A 13,584-nucleotide genomic window follows, 5' to 3' on the forward strand; every position below is an offset into this window, starting at 1 on the left:
GTTTTTAACAGAATATTGCAGTGTTTATTATAAATGATTTATCCATTTGTTATTATTTTTATTTATTTTTACAAAAATTATAAACCTTTAAAGATAGACCTGATGTTAGCTCAGAGGTTCCTAATCATGGTATTTGCTATTGTTGAAGCCATCCGTTGAATGTTGAAGCCAATTAAAAGAACCAAAGACTTAAACTACTTCAGTCTGTGTGCATTGAATTTATTTAATACACAAGTTTCACAATTTCATTTGAATTACTGAAATAAATGAACTTCTCCACAACATTCTAATTTATTGAGATGCATTTAAACGCAGGGAGATGTGAAAGAGGAATCCACTCTGTATACTGCGCTGTCTGAAACACGTATCTACTCTTGTGCACGCTTCGGGTGTGTGCAAGAACAGCTATTTGAGGTTTTAAATATCTTGAACATGTAAATTAGCATATTAATCTGTGAATCACATCCCGAACGGTGGGGTCTGAAGTTGCTGAAAGTCAGAGCCAGCCTGCAGATTTAAGTTGACAGATTCCATAGAAAATCGCATTGTGTATGATGGTCAAAGATTTTTTAGCTTTAGACTCTGATTCCATCCAGTTGGAGGAGATCAAACATGCTTGATATTTTCTAGCGATTTTAGAACACAAGTTGTTTCATTTGTCAAGCATCTCCTATAGCAACAAGGCATACGTTTCTGCATTAGTTTGTTGTGATTGGAACAACTTTAAAGTCTGGTAGTTTATGATCATCAGTCATTTTATTCAGTCATACTATTTGCCTAACTGTTTTGCCCAGAAATTGATAAAATTGCAAGGGACATTGAAGGGAGCTGTTCTCTGTTTCAACAGAGATAGGAGAACTGGTTTCCAATTTACATGGTAAGAGCGCCAAAAAATAAGTGATAACGGACAATGTGAGGACATTTCACAACATATTATTTATCATAAACTAATGACATTAAATGTCATTATATAACGATGCTTTTGTTCCAGTACAGCAAAACAAAAAGCAAGTGAGGCATTTTGAGAGAGTATGCACTTTTTCATTTATTTATTTTTTCATAATTCTACTGTAAGCACAATGACTTGAAAGGTGATCTTTAAAGAAAATATAGAAAACCATTATTTAAAGAAACACAGAACTGGGATGGGGCAGGGAATGGGGGGATTCATCACTAGGTAGTACACTAGGTAACAAGGTCACAATGAAATGTTATTCAACCACAAGCAGGAGCAGAAATCTCACGAGGCAGCAAAGGTTACTATTTTCTAAACATAAACTGGTTGTTTTCCACCAGTGGTGCTTGAAAGCAGAATTAATCATTGATGTGAAGAGAGTTCAGGGTTTTTTTTTTTTTTTTTTTTTTTTATTGCAGTGGACAATTGTACACACAACTGAATAATTATGAAATTCTGGTCAATCAGAAAACCATGCATGATAGACATCGATTATTAAAAAGATTATTAAAAAGGATTTGATTACACATGCTGCAAAAATATACAGAAACTAAAAATTCTGTTTGATAGAATTGATTGTTTTAAGAAATGTTCTAAAGCTGTTGGATGTATATAGTTATGCTCAAATTAGGCATAAGGATTTATGTGAAATTCATTTGTGATTATAAATGCCTTATCACTTTTAGTAGAGCGTTTTTTGCATCTCACTGCCCATATGATTACAGCAGTATTAGAGCATATGACCATAGTTCCCAAACTCAGAGAAATCACAATAACTATTAAATTGATTTCTTGGCATGATATTGGTTTTGGACCAGGGATGATCTTTGATGCTTGAGCAATATTGGAGGTTTCAGATGTTGCATTTAGCTTGTCCTTTGACTGAATCGCAAAGAAGAGTGTGGTACCATTTTGGATTGTGATATTGAGATTGAATGAATGCTGTTCAACTGATCCAGCCTTCTGAGGTGAGATGGCAGGTGTGTTGACTGCATGACCATTGCTGAAGTTGAATCGAAGCATATCGAGATTAAAGCTCCACCTGATCTCGTAGGATTTAGCTTAAAGGAAAAAAAAAAAAAAAAAAAACACAGTGCAAGACAATTAAAGATATATTTTTTCATGATGTAACTTTAAAAGAACTTTTATTTGGTCAGCGAAGATGTTAAACAAATGAAAAAACGTTTAAATACTGGTATAGTAATTGTATGTGTTACCTGTCCCTTGGTCGAGGTCCTCACCAGGAGCTGTCCAGCTGAGAAGCACAGTGTCCTCCTGGATCTCAGCACTCAGATCTGTGATTCTGTTAGGAGGGAAGTTCGGTGGAGTACCTGAAGTTGTCACCACAAAACTCTCTCCGGTGTCTGTTCTGGTGAAGTTTTTAACCTCAAGTGGGTTCAGCTGCACTACAGTTGAAATTAGAGGAACCACCTGAATTATTATCAGTATGTATGTATGTATGTATTTATTTATTTATTAATAATTAGCTTCATAGCTAATTATATCACCATTTATACAACAGTTAGTTCCGGTTTGTGCATTAATTCAGTGACTCTTTCTGCAGGTTACATCAATAAAGTTCCTTCACGAGTGAGTAACTGAATCATTCACACAAACGTTTTGTTTGAAACACAGATTCATTCAGGAACAAAACTTTATGATTGACAAACTGCATTCCACCTGTCATGGTCCCTATGTAGTGTTTACTGCTTCCTATTCACTAAGGAAAGGATATCTGTTAAGTCCACTTGACAAAATCCTGTAATGCTATCAAACATACTACATAAAGAGTTTGTGGTATGATGACATACTTCTGTAATTCTAAATAATTTCTTTAATATAACTTGTCATAATGTTTTAATATCTTTTAATATATTATCTTTTATCATATATATTAGAAGTCCTGAAAGTTGACAAAGAGAACCCAATCAAGCAAATGAGATAAAAATATATAGTTTGTCATTTATTTATTGAGAAAAATGGTCCAGTATTAAATATTTGTGAGTTGCAAAAGTATGTGAATCTCTAGGATTAGCAGTTAAAAGAAAAAAAAAAGTTGTTGTTGCTCATCTGGCTGGAAAAGTTTATAAATCTCTAAAGAGATTGGACTCCACAAATCCACAGTCAGACAGATTGTTTACAAATGGAGGAAAATCAAGGCCACTATTACCCTCCCTAGTAGTGGTCGACCAACAAAGATCACTCCAAAGCAAGACTTGTAATAGTCTGCAAGGTTGCAAAGGACCTCAGGATAACTTTTAAGCACATAAAGACCTTTCTCACATTGGTGAATAATAATGTTCATGAGTCCATCATCAGGAGAATGCTGAACAATCATGGAATGGCAGAGTTGCAAGGAGAAAGCCACAACTTTAAAAAAAAAAAAAAAAACTGCTGTCAGTCTGCAGTTTGCTAAAGATCATGTGGACAAGTCAGAGGGGTATTGGCAAAATGTTTTGTGGACGGATGAGTCCTTTTGGGTTTAAATGAAAAGTGTTATGTTTGGAAAAAGAAAAACACTTCATTCCAGCATAAGAACGTTATTCCATCTGTGAAACATAGTGGTGGTAGTATCATGGTTTGGGCCTGCTTTGCTGCATCTTGGCCAGAATGGCTTGCCGTCATTGATGCAACACAGAATTCTGAATTATACCAGCACATTCTAAAGGAAAATGTCAGAGAACTGAATCTTAGAAGAAAATGGGTCATGCAGCAAGACAATGACCACAAGCATGCAAGTAATTATACCAAAACATGGTTAAAGAAGAACAAGGATAATGATTTGGAATCCCTGAGTCAAAGTCCAGACCTTAATCCAATTGAAATGTGGAAGGACCTGAACAAGCAGTTCATAGGAGGAAACCCACCAATATCACAGGGTTCAGGTGTTTCTGTACTGAAGAATGGGCTAAAATTCCTACAAGCTGTTGTGCAGGACTGATCAGCAGTTACAGAATGTTACCTGTGGTTATTGCTTCAAAAAGGGGTCACAGCAGATACTGAAAGCAAAGATTTACATACTTTTGCAATTCGCAAATATTTAACACTGGATCATGTTTCTCAGTAAATAAATGACAAAGTATATTTTTGTCTCATTTTTTGATTGGGTTCTTTTTGTCAACTTTCAGGACTGGAAAATCTGATGATGTATATTTATGCAAAAATGTAGAAAAATATGGCATCTGAGGGTGCAAAAAATTAAAATGTTGAGAAAATCGTTTTTAAAGTTGTTCAAATGAAGTTCATAGCAATGCATATTAATGCATAATAATCAAAAATAAAGTTTTGATATATTTACGGTAGGAAATGTACAAAATATCTTCATGGAACATGATCTTTACTTAATATCCTGATGATTTGGTGTAAAAGAAAAATCTATAATTTTGACCCATACAATGTATTTTTGGCTATTGCTACAAATATACTTGTGTTACTTAAGGTTTTATGGTCCAGGGTCATGAACACACACACACACACACACACACACACCTCATTGATCTCAGGGTTTACCATTTAACATGCATCCAGATAGGTATAGGATGGCAAATCTGGCTTGTCCATCTTGATTCTTCACTTTTACTTTCAAGCTGCTTCTCCCATTTACCATCTTTGTGAAATATCTGGAATAAATTCCATCTTCTTTGAAAGCATCAGCTCCTGTAAAAGATGGATTTCTGATTTATTTGCCAAAATAAATCAATGTATCTTAAATGGGAAATGTATCTTACACTTTTTTTTATTTTATTTTATGTTATTTTATTTTACTTTGTGTAATTTACCTGCTCCATTGTCCAGCAGTTGTAATGTATGTACAGGCCCAGTTTCGGACTCCAGTGTAGCCCAAACATCAGCATTAATTACAGGCCTGTAATTCTGACTAACCTCAGCAAACACTATCATGGGTTTAGTGCCGTCACTAAACTGCTGGTTCATGTGGGTTTTGACAATGATTGGAGGAATATCATCACGTGCTGCTTGACTCGTTACTGTTATAGTCAAAGCCTGATTTGTTGTAGAATGGATACTGTACTTCCAGTCACCAGGCTATCAAACATATGAAATTAAAAGCAAATTAGTAAGGGTTTGCTGTAAGTGTATCATCTGAATCATCAGTGATAAACTCTCTTAGTCTACAGTTGTTGTTGAATGTTTATCCAAAAACCCACATGCCTTTTATTGTGTTATGATAATACATTTACATGTTTATGGTTTATAAACTATAAACTGAATAAATAACTAGTTCATAAAGGTTATTATACCTCTGCAGTTCCTGGAACTTTTAAAAAGACTGTTTTCAATGATCCATCATGACTCATACTTGCTGTATTGTAGATTAAGTCACTGGGTGACTGTATGTAAATGCTAGGAAAAGTTGTTTCATAGATTATTACAAAGGTAGTTTTGTTTCCAACAGTCTGATCCACTGATACTGTCCCATTGAACCAATCAGATGTTCTTGCTCCAGCACTCTCTAGCTAAAGGATTAATAAAATGAGTATAGTTAAAATATTCATAATATTCATGACCCTCTCAGAGTAATAAATATATTGTGTGATCACTTGTCAAACCTGAACTGGTTCGTTTGTGTAATCTCCAGTTGATAATGTAAGTGATGCAAATGCATCCATTAAGTGGTTAGATGTGACGTCATCACTGGGTGATAAAAATATTCCCCCTGTTTTCAACATGGCATATTTTTGCATTAAATAATAAACTGGCACTTATATGATATACACTGAGACAGATACAGAAAGTTATCATTTGTGCTGATATCACTTACCAGTTTTGTTTGCCATTTCTGTTAGTGCAGGATCTGCACTGTTACCAAAAGCTAGTGTGTGTATAATGGCACCACTTTGTATTGCGGATGGAGCACAATCAGCAATGATGTCTGTTGCCATACCATCTGTCAGAAAAATAAGTTCATCTCCTAATACATCCCCATTGTCAGCTCGAAGTACCTGAAGAGAAAAAAAAAAAAGGATCACTGGCATAAAACAAATTCTATATACTTCATACATCATAAACATAAAAATCCATACTAGTACAATTAATATGGCACCTGTAAGCTTAGACTGAGACCTTTACATATGTATGTTGATCCACCTGCTACACTTGGCAACAATTTGATCAGATTCTCTCTTGTGGCGTCACTGTCAATAGTAGTCAAGGGACTCAGAGTAGAAGCCTCAGTACTAAAGATTACAATTCCAACCCTGGCTTGATACTCAATGATGTTCCGCAGAAAATGTGTGGCAGCCTGTTGCTGTTGAAGAATTCTAGGACCCTAGAAAGGGGGAACAAAAAAAAACAAACATAAATTTGTTTTTAACAGTTTCAAAATTATTTATTAAACAAATTTTAAAGTATTGGTAACATGAAAATGTTATCATGGTAGCATCTTTGTTTTAAATGAAGTTGATGTCTGTTATTGAACGTACCCACATGCTTCCTGAGACATCAAGAATGAGACAAACAACCCGTTGCTTTCGCTGCACAACTTTGAAAGACGGTGGTGGTGGAGGGGACTGCAGTGGTTTCAGAGAATGAAGTGCATCTTTATCCACAGAATCCTTCAAATATTACAGTCCATGTTGCTTTGCCACATTTTTTATTTTGCATGTTTGGAGCTTCATAATTGTGCTCATTTTCTTGACAAAATGCATTTACCTGAAAATAAGAATTCCTTTGTAGATGAGATACAAATGTCACCAAATACCCAAAGATGGGCCCAGTTTTTTAAAGGCACATTTTTAATTTTTTATTATTATTATTATTATTATTATTTAATTTCAGTACTATACATTTAATGTCAACTACCCACATACAGTAATTATGTATGAACATTAAATTAACACAGCAAAACCAATGCAATCAAATGTACAGAAGTGTAACATAAGCAGGGGTGTAGTGTGTGGGGAAATAACCACACAAATGGTATGGGGGAAGCTGTGCCATGTGATAATGATGTCATTATGTCAGATTGAGTTAGACCTATTGGACTGCACCATCTAGAGTTTCATGCCAGAACTTTGTATTCATACCTTAGCTAATGTAAACCAAGAATCAGGCTATTAAGTAATTATTTAAATCACACCTTTAAAAGCTCTAACTTCACTGAATGGACCCATTATCAGCACAATATGATTGAAACACAATTCATTTAATTCTGCAAGAGTGGCGCATGAATAAGCATAAACTCTGTGTGTGTTCACCAGAGTGCTCGAAAAGTGTGATACGATTTGCGTGAGCCATTCCCATCACAAAGCTGATGGTAAAATGTGCAGTTTATTTGAATTCTATTGAGAAAGTGCCACTTTAAAATTCTATGGAGAAAGTTGAACATTATTTTTAAAAAGGCACAAACTAAAAAGACTGATAAAAAGAGGAGAAAACCTAATCTTCCACCAGCACTAACATATATTAAAATCTTTTTAAACTACTCATGACCACCTTTACTAGAATTCATCACATTTTATTGTAGGCTCATTTACTGTGGTAAATATAGGTTAACTTGTTGTAGAATTTATAATAGATATTCTGAACAGATTTTTCCCCACTGTGGTATGTTGTATTGTTTCTAAATGTTTAGGCTATTGTTTTTCAATTGGTTTTGTTCAATTTTACAGCTTCGGTAGCTAAGTTCAAGTATGCAATATTGTAACATATTTGAAACAAATCCCACGCCTTATAGGGAAGTATTGTTGCTTTCCCCACACGTAGTATTCACATCACTAAACCAAGATTTGCCTCATCTGGATTAATTATAAGAGTTCCTTTTTCTTTTTTATTGTTATAACATGTGAAGTATAGTCATAGATTAAGTAGCATCTACTGCTAAGGGCATATTTGGCAGAATCAGTAAAAGTACCTCAAATATTTAAAGTCTCTCACACTTGAAATAATTAGCACTGGGTAATTCTAAGCCCTAAATAAATAGAATCCTGGGTAATCTTATTTTACATTTCACACTTTTATACTTTACCTAAAGTTAACAATTGATCCTGGTCATTCAGTATTTGACGTATCACACTGTATATTCCTAAACACTGGGTTACTGTTATTATTTGCATATTTGCAGTGTCCAGAGTGATAACCAGATAAACACAAAACCACATTTGGTTTTACACCATTGAAATGGGTTTGATACAATAATTTGGACATGGAGCTGCACTGAGATCTAAATATATCTAGGATTAAGCCATACAGGGTCTTAAAAAAGAAGATTTGTTTATTAAGAACTAGAATCGAAAATAATATTAAAATATCTCCAATACTTATTGTGTTACAGGCATGCAAATTTTGGAAAAGGAATATTACGGCACTCAAGCATGTATGCCTTATGCAATTGTTCTGATAAAGGGAAACAAGAAATATGGAAATATGTCTAGTTTCAACATTACTTATTCTTCAGACATTACCCTTTAAATACAATAAGAATCAGGTGCATACAAAGTGACCAATATTTGGTTTTCAACCACTGAAAATTGGTAATATTCAACAATCTGAATATGGAGCCTCATTGAGGTCCTATCTCTAGCTTTGAAAATGAAGATTCCAAAAGAAAAGTTTATGAGAACTGGAAATCATATTTAGATATCTTTAATACTTCTTGAGTTATGCAAACTTCAGAAATAGAATATGTATGGCACTCAGACAGGTGTGTTCAATGTAGTTGTTTTGACAGAAGGAAACCAGATATATTTCTAGTTTCAACTTAATTTACTCTTCAGATATTCCTCTTTAAAAGAAAAGAAGTCCTTAAACAATGAAAATGCTAAATGGAAAAATATCTAAAAAACAAAAAAAAAAAAAACACGAATATCTAAAAGGGATTTAAGATATCATTAATACTTCTCGAGTTACAGGCATGCAAACCTTATTGACATCCAAAACATATTAGTTTGCTAAAATTGTTGGATGCGGCACAGCCCTACCTAGAAAAATTTCCACCAGCCATCTTTGTAAAACCCCCTTTTGTTTTCCTTGTACATTTGTCAGTTGTTGTTCTGTTGCTTTTATTCAATGTTTCCTGGTTTCCTTGTGTTTATTATTTGTTAGTTTGTTTTCTTAAAAACCTTTTTTTGACGCAAAAGATATAAAAAGATATAAACAAAAATATGAATCATATTTATATAAGGTTTATTTTTTTTTTATTTATTTTTTTTTATGGGGAGGGGGTCTGGTTAGGGGGACCCCCCAAGAGCTTTGACACAATTCGAACACTGCGTGACTCTAAATGAAACCAATGTGAAAGTGGGAATGAGGGAAGGCTATGCATCTCAAGCTCTGGTGGCCACAGAGCTTGGCAGTGGCGATTTCTTTAAGACTGCAAGGGAAGCTCAGCTTCCCCTATAATGTCACAAAATTAATGGTCAAATTATGTACTATTGTATTAACATTTTATTGACTAAAAATGCGTTAGAAAACGTTCATCTCAAAGACGAGTTCGTTCAGAATCAGTTAGATATAGCAGGTCGGCTGACTTGATTTTCTTCTCATACATTCCCGTAGCGTCACAGTGCATTTCCCCGTTGAAGCCCAGCGTCCATTGACTTCAATGGGGCTGCTTTGAACGTTTTTTCAGTGCTTTGAAACTAGACGGTCATTGGATAAACGCTGCGATTATGTCCCGCCCACGGACGCTCAGCGTCTCTGGGGGTGAATGAGGAGCAAATGAGGAGTGGGCTGGCCTGGACGCCGAGCTTCTGCGTGATGATTGGAGGGTCTGTCGAAAGATTGCATCTCCTTTTGACTGACAGCGATTTTGTACTATAAGGAATCGCTGAAGCTATTCGCGCTCAGTCCCATCGTGGATTTCATTAAATATTAACATGGAGGATGACTATAAATTAATATATATATATATATATATATATATATATATATATAGTAATCTTGAAAAATTTTAACATAACATAATGAAACCTTATATTTCTATTAAAATACTTTAGAAATAAATAAATAAATAAATCTCCATAATAACCTTATTTAAATTGCAAAATATTTATACTATATAGTAGCATCTGACTAAAAGAAAAAATACATCATATTTTGCATAATAAAACTAAAGCTTTTTTTACGATTGTTTGCATTGTGACTTACTTATGACAATAAGGCACATTCTTGTGAATAAATAAATAGACAATTTTACGATGTAGGCCGAAAATGAGCTTCCCCTATTTGACAGACCAGTAGCCGCCACTGGAGCTTGGCCACCATGAGACCCAGTGCTCAAAGTCCAGCGGTCACAGGTCCAATGATCTCAGTGTTTCCAAGTCTGGCAGTCCCTATTCCAGTGGTCTCTAAGCCCTCTGCCTGCCCTGTAACAGCAAACAGTCTCTGAACCTGTCCTGTTGTGGTGAAAGAGTTACTGGGAGCACCCTTGGAGCAGGTTGTCTATTTTGGCTACTGAGGCCATTTCTGAACTCTCTGTGATCTTGTTGGCTCTGTCACAGCCATGGAGGCAGACTCTGAATTCTCTGAGCTCCCTGTCATGGCGTCAATAAACTCTCTGGGCTCTCTGTTTCACTTTCACCCAGGCGGTCTCCAGCCTATTGGGTCTCAACAAACTTTCCTTTTGACATCTTAATTTTTAAGGCCCTGTATGGTTCAATTCCAGAGATACTGGAATTTCAGTGTGGCTCCAGTACATTATTAAATTCTACACATGTTCAGTGGTCAAAAACCAAATGTAAGTCACTTTGCATACAGATGAAACTTATTTTCTTTTAAAGAGGAATGCCTTAAGAACACATAATGCTGAAACTAGAACTGCATAGAACATGCATGTTTGAGTGCTGCTAATAATGCATTGAGATGGTCAAGTTGAGTCATATTAACTTGCTTTCAGTAGTCTATTCATAAGATTCTCTATCTGAATAATTTATACAAGTTTGAAACAAAGCCCATGCCTCACATTGTATCCATATTACTAAACCAAGATTTGCCTCATCTGGATTAATTATTAGACTTTCTTTGTGTTTTTTTTTTATTGTTATAACATGTGAAGAGTAGTTACAGATCAAGTAGAATTTACTGCTAAGAGCATAGAATCACTGAAAGTACCCCAACTATTTATGGTCTCTTACACTTAAAATGATTAACACTGGGTAATTCTAAGCCCTGAGTAAGCCCTGGGTAATCTTATTTCACATTTCATACTGTTCATACTTTTCCTAGAGTTAACAAATGATCCTGTTCATTCATTATCTGACGTATCACACTGTACATTTCTAAATACTGGGTTACTATTATTATTTGCATATTTTCAATATCAAGAGTGATAACCAGATAAACACAAAACCACATTTGGTTTTACACCATTGAAACAGGTTTTATGCCATTAAGCCATACATGTTTACAGTTTAAGAATTTACACCTGGAGCCATACTGAAATTCCAATATCTCTGGAACTGAACCATACAGGGCCATAAAAATAAATATGCTAGAAGAAAAATTATCTAAAAAAAATAAATAAATAATAATAATAATATCTAAAAGGGATTTAAGATATCATTAATACTTCATGAGTTACAGGCATGTAAACCTTATTGACACCCAAAACATATTAGGATGTTTGCTAAAATTGTTGGATGCGGCACAGCCCTACCTAGAAAAAATTCCACCAGCCATCTTTGTAAAACCCCCTTTTGTTTTCCTTGTACATTTGTCAGTTGTCGTTCTGTTGCTTTTATTCAGTGTTTCCTGGTTGGCTCTTGTTCTATGTTTCCCGGTTTCCCTGTGTTTATTATTTGTTAGTTTTTTGTCTTAAAAACTTTTTTTTTTTTTTTTTTTTGTACTTGGATCCGCCTACTCTCACCATACTGTAATTGTACCTCCTCATGGCTGATGAGGGTTGGTGCTGAGTGATCCCTTTGATCCAGGCCACTGAAACTATGAGCAAAACTCATGTATGTTGTCGACTCATAGTTTGATGATATTTGTTACTACTACATGTAGAAATATTCATGTGTGGATAGATGTACAATCAATACTTACATTCAAACTTGGAAAGAACATAATGGAGCTGTTTGTGATTTGATTTCTGTCTGGAAAAAACGTGCAGTCCTTGGTAGGTAGTAAAGTTTGTGGATCAATGTGACAAGGTTGAAGACACCCTCCAGCAGTAACCTCATAAATCTGACCTTTAATGTTTTTGCTACACCTAAAGATAAGCAGGAACAAACTGTTGACATCATTTCAAAGGAGATTATATGTTTTTTTAATCATATGCTTTCTTTTTGTTATCACCTTGTAGCTTCGATACGGCCATTTGAGTGGTAAAATGGCTTTTCTCTATTGAATTCATCATACACGCCCCATCTCAGATGAGCCCATTCATGCACAAAGACCCTTCCTGCAAACAAACAATCAAACTGCTAATAAAACAAACATACTACTGTATTAATAGACCTTTCTGACCTCTCTAATTTAATGATAAGTGAATAAATATTGAAGGAAAGTAAACAACATTCACCTCTTGATCCATAATGCAGAATAAAAATGTCATTTAGAAGGTATTCTGGGGTGAAATGAGTGTATTCTCCCTCAGCTCCACATTCTCCATATTGATTAGTGTAGGGTTCATTGCAGTATGCTGGGTTAGCATTATCAATTCTTATTTTGGCCTACATTTCACATAGAAATAGTCTGAGAAACATCCTATGCAAGTAATTTATTTGTGCCACATTAATATTTGGCAGGCAAGATAAAATAGCATAATTCTCTTTACCTTTTCAAAGGACTCTGTTCTTGCTTTGGCAAAGTTTGTACCGTTCCAGTGAGGTGGGACTAGTATTGTAGCTTCTTTGAAATAGACCTTTTTATCCAATGCATCATAAAGGTACAACGACCCCTCAGTGACCATCTCCTGTCAGAATGAAAGTGAAAAGATAAAATGAGAAAACGCTTTAAAAAACTTAAAAACCTCTAAAACCATTCAAGTACATGAAGTTAGACAAAAAAAACAAACAAACAAACAAAAAAAAAAAAAATCATATTTACCTTGATTTTATCAATAAGTCTGTTCTCCTGTGGTACTTTTGAACTGATTGCAATGATAACATCAACATAACCATTTCCATCTAGTTTGATTCCAGTGGAGGTGGATGACAGCAACATCCATACTAAGACAAACACTGATCTTGAGTCCATAGCTCCAGAGTTCAGATGAACAACAACTCCTAAACCTTGTTTTATAAAGGGATTCTTCACTGGCATGAACTGATAGTTATCAACCAAATTTCTGTCAGGACGTCATCACAGTTTCAAATAGCAGCATGTTTACAATGCTAAATTTTTTCCTCTTTTGCATTGGATTTCTTTATTCATTTATATGCAGTCCCTTCCGTTTGTATAGCCCAATCAACAACTAAGATAACTTATTAAAGGACTAGTTCACCCAAAAATGAAAATTAGCTAAAAATGTACTCTTACTCAGGCCAGCCAAGATGTAAATGAGCTTATTCCTTTATTGGAATAGATTTGGAGTAAGAAGCAAAGCGATGACTGAAAGTTAAAACTCTTTAATGATGGATTTGGACTGAGGGTGGGGAAATTCTCAAGAAATTTTTGGGTGAACTATTTCCTTAACAGGAATGTTTCTAGCCTTGCTGTAGCTCAGTCAG

General features: G+C 34.9%; 1 pseudogene; it reads right to left on the reverse strand.

The window, feature by feature from the left end:
• Positions 1-13,284, reverse strand: part of LOC127159969 (calcium-activated chloride channel regulator 4-like) — a 15,109-nt pseudogene extending 1,825 nt beyond the window's left edge.
• Positions 13,285-13,584: the final 300 nt, after the last annotated feature.

The sequence above is a fragment of the Labeo rohita genome, unplaced genomic scaffold (assembly GCF_022985175.1).
Source record: "Labeo rohita strain BAU-BD-2019 unplaced genomic scaffold, IGBB_LRoh.1.0 scaffold_269, whole genome shotgun sequence".
NCBI lineage: Eukaryota > Metazoa > Chordata > Actinopteri > Cypriniformes > Cyprinidae > Labeo > Labeo rohita.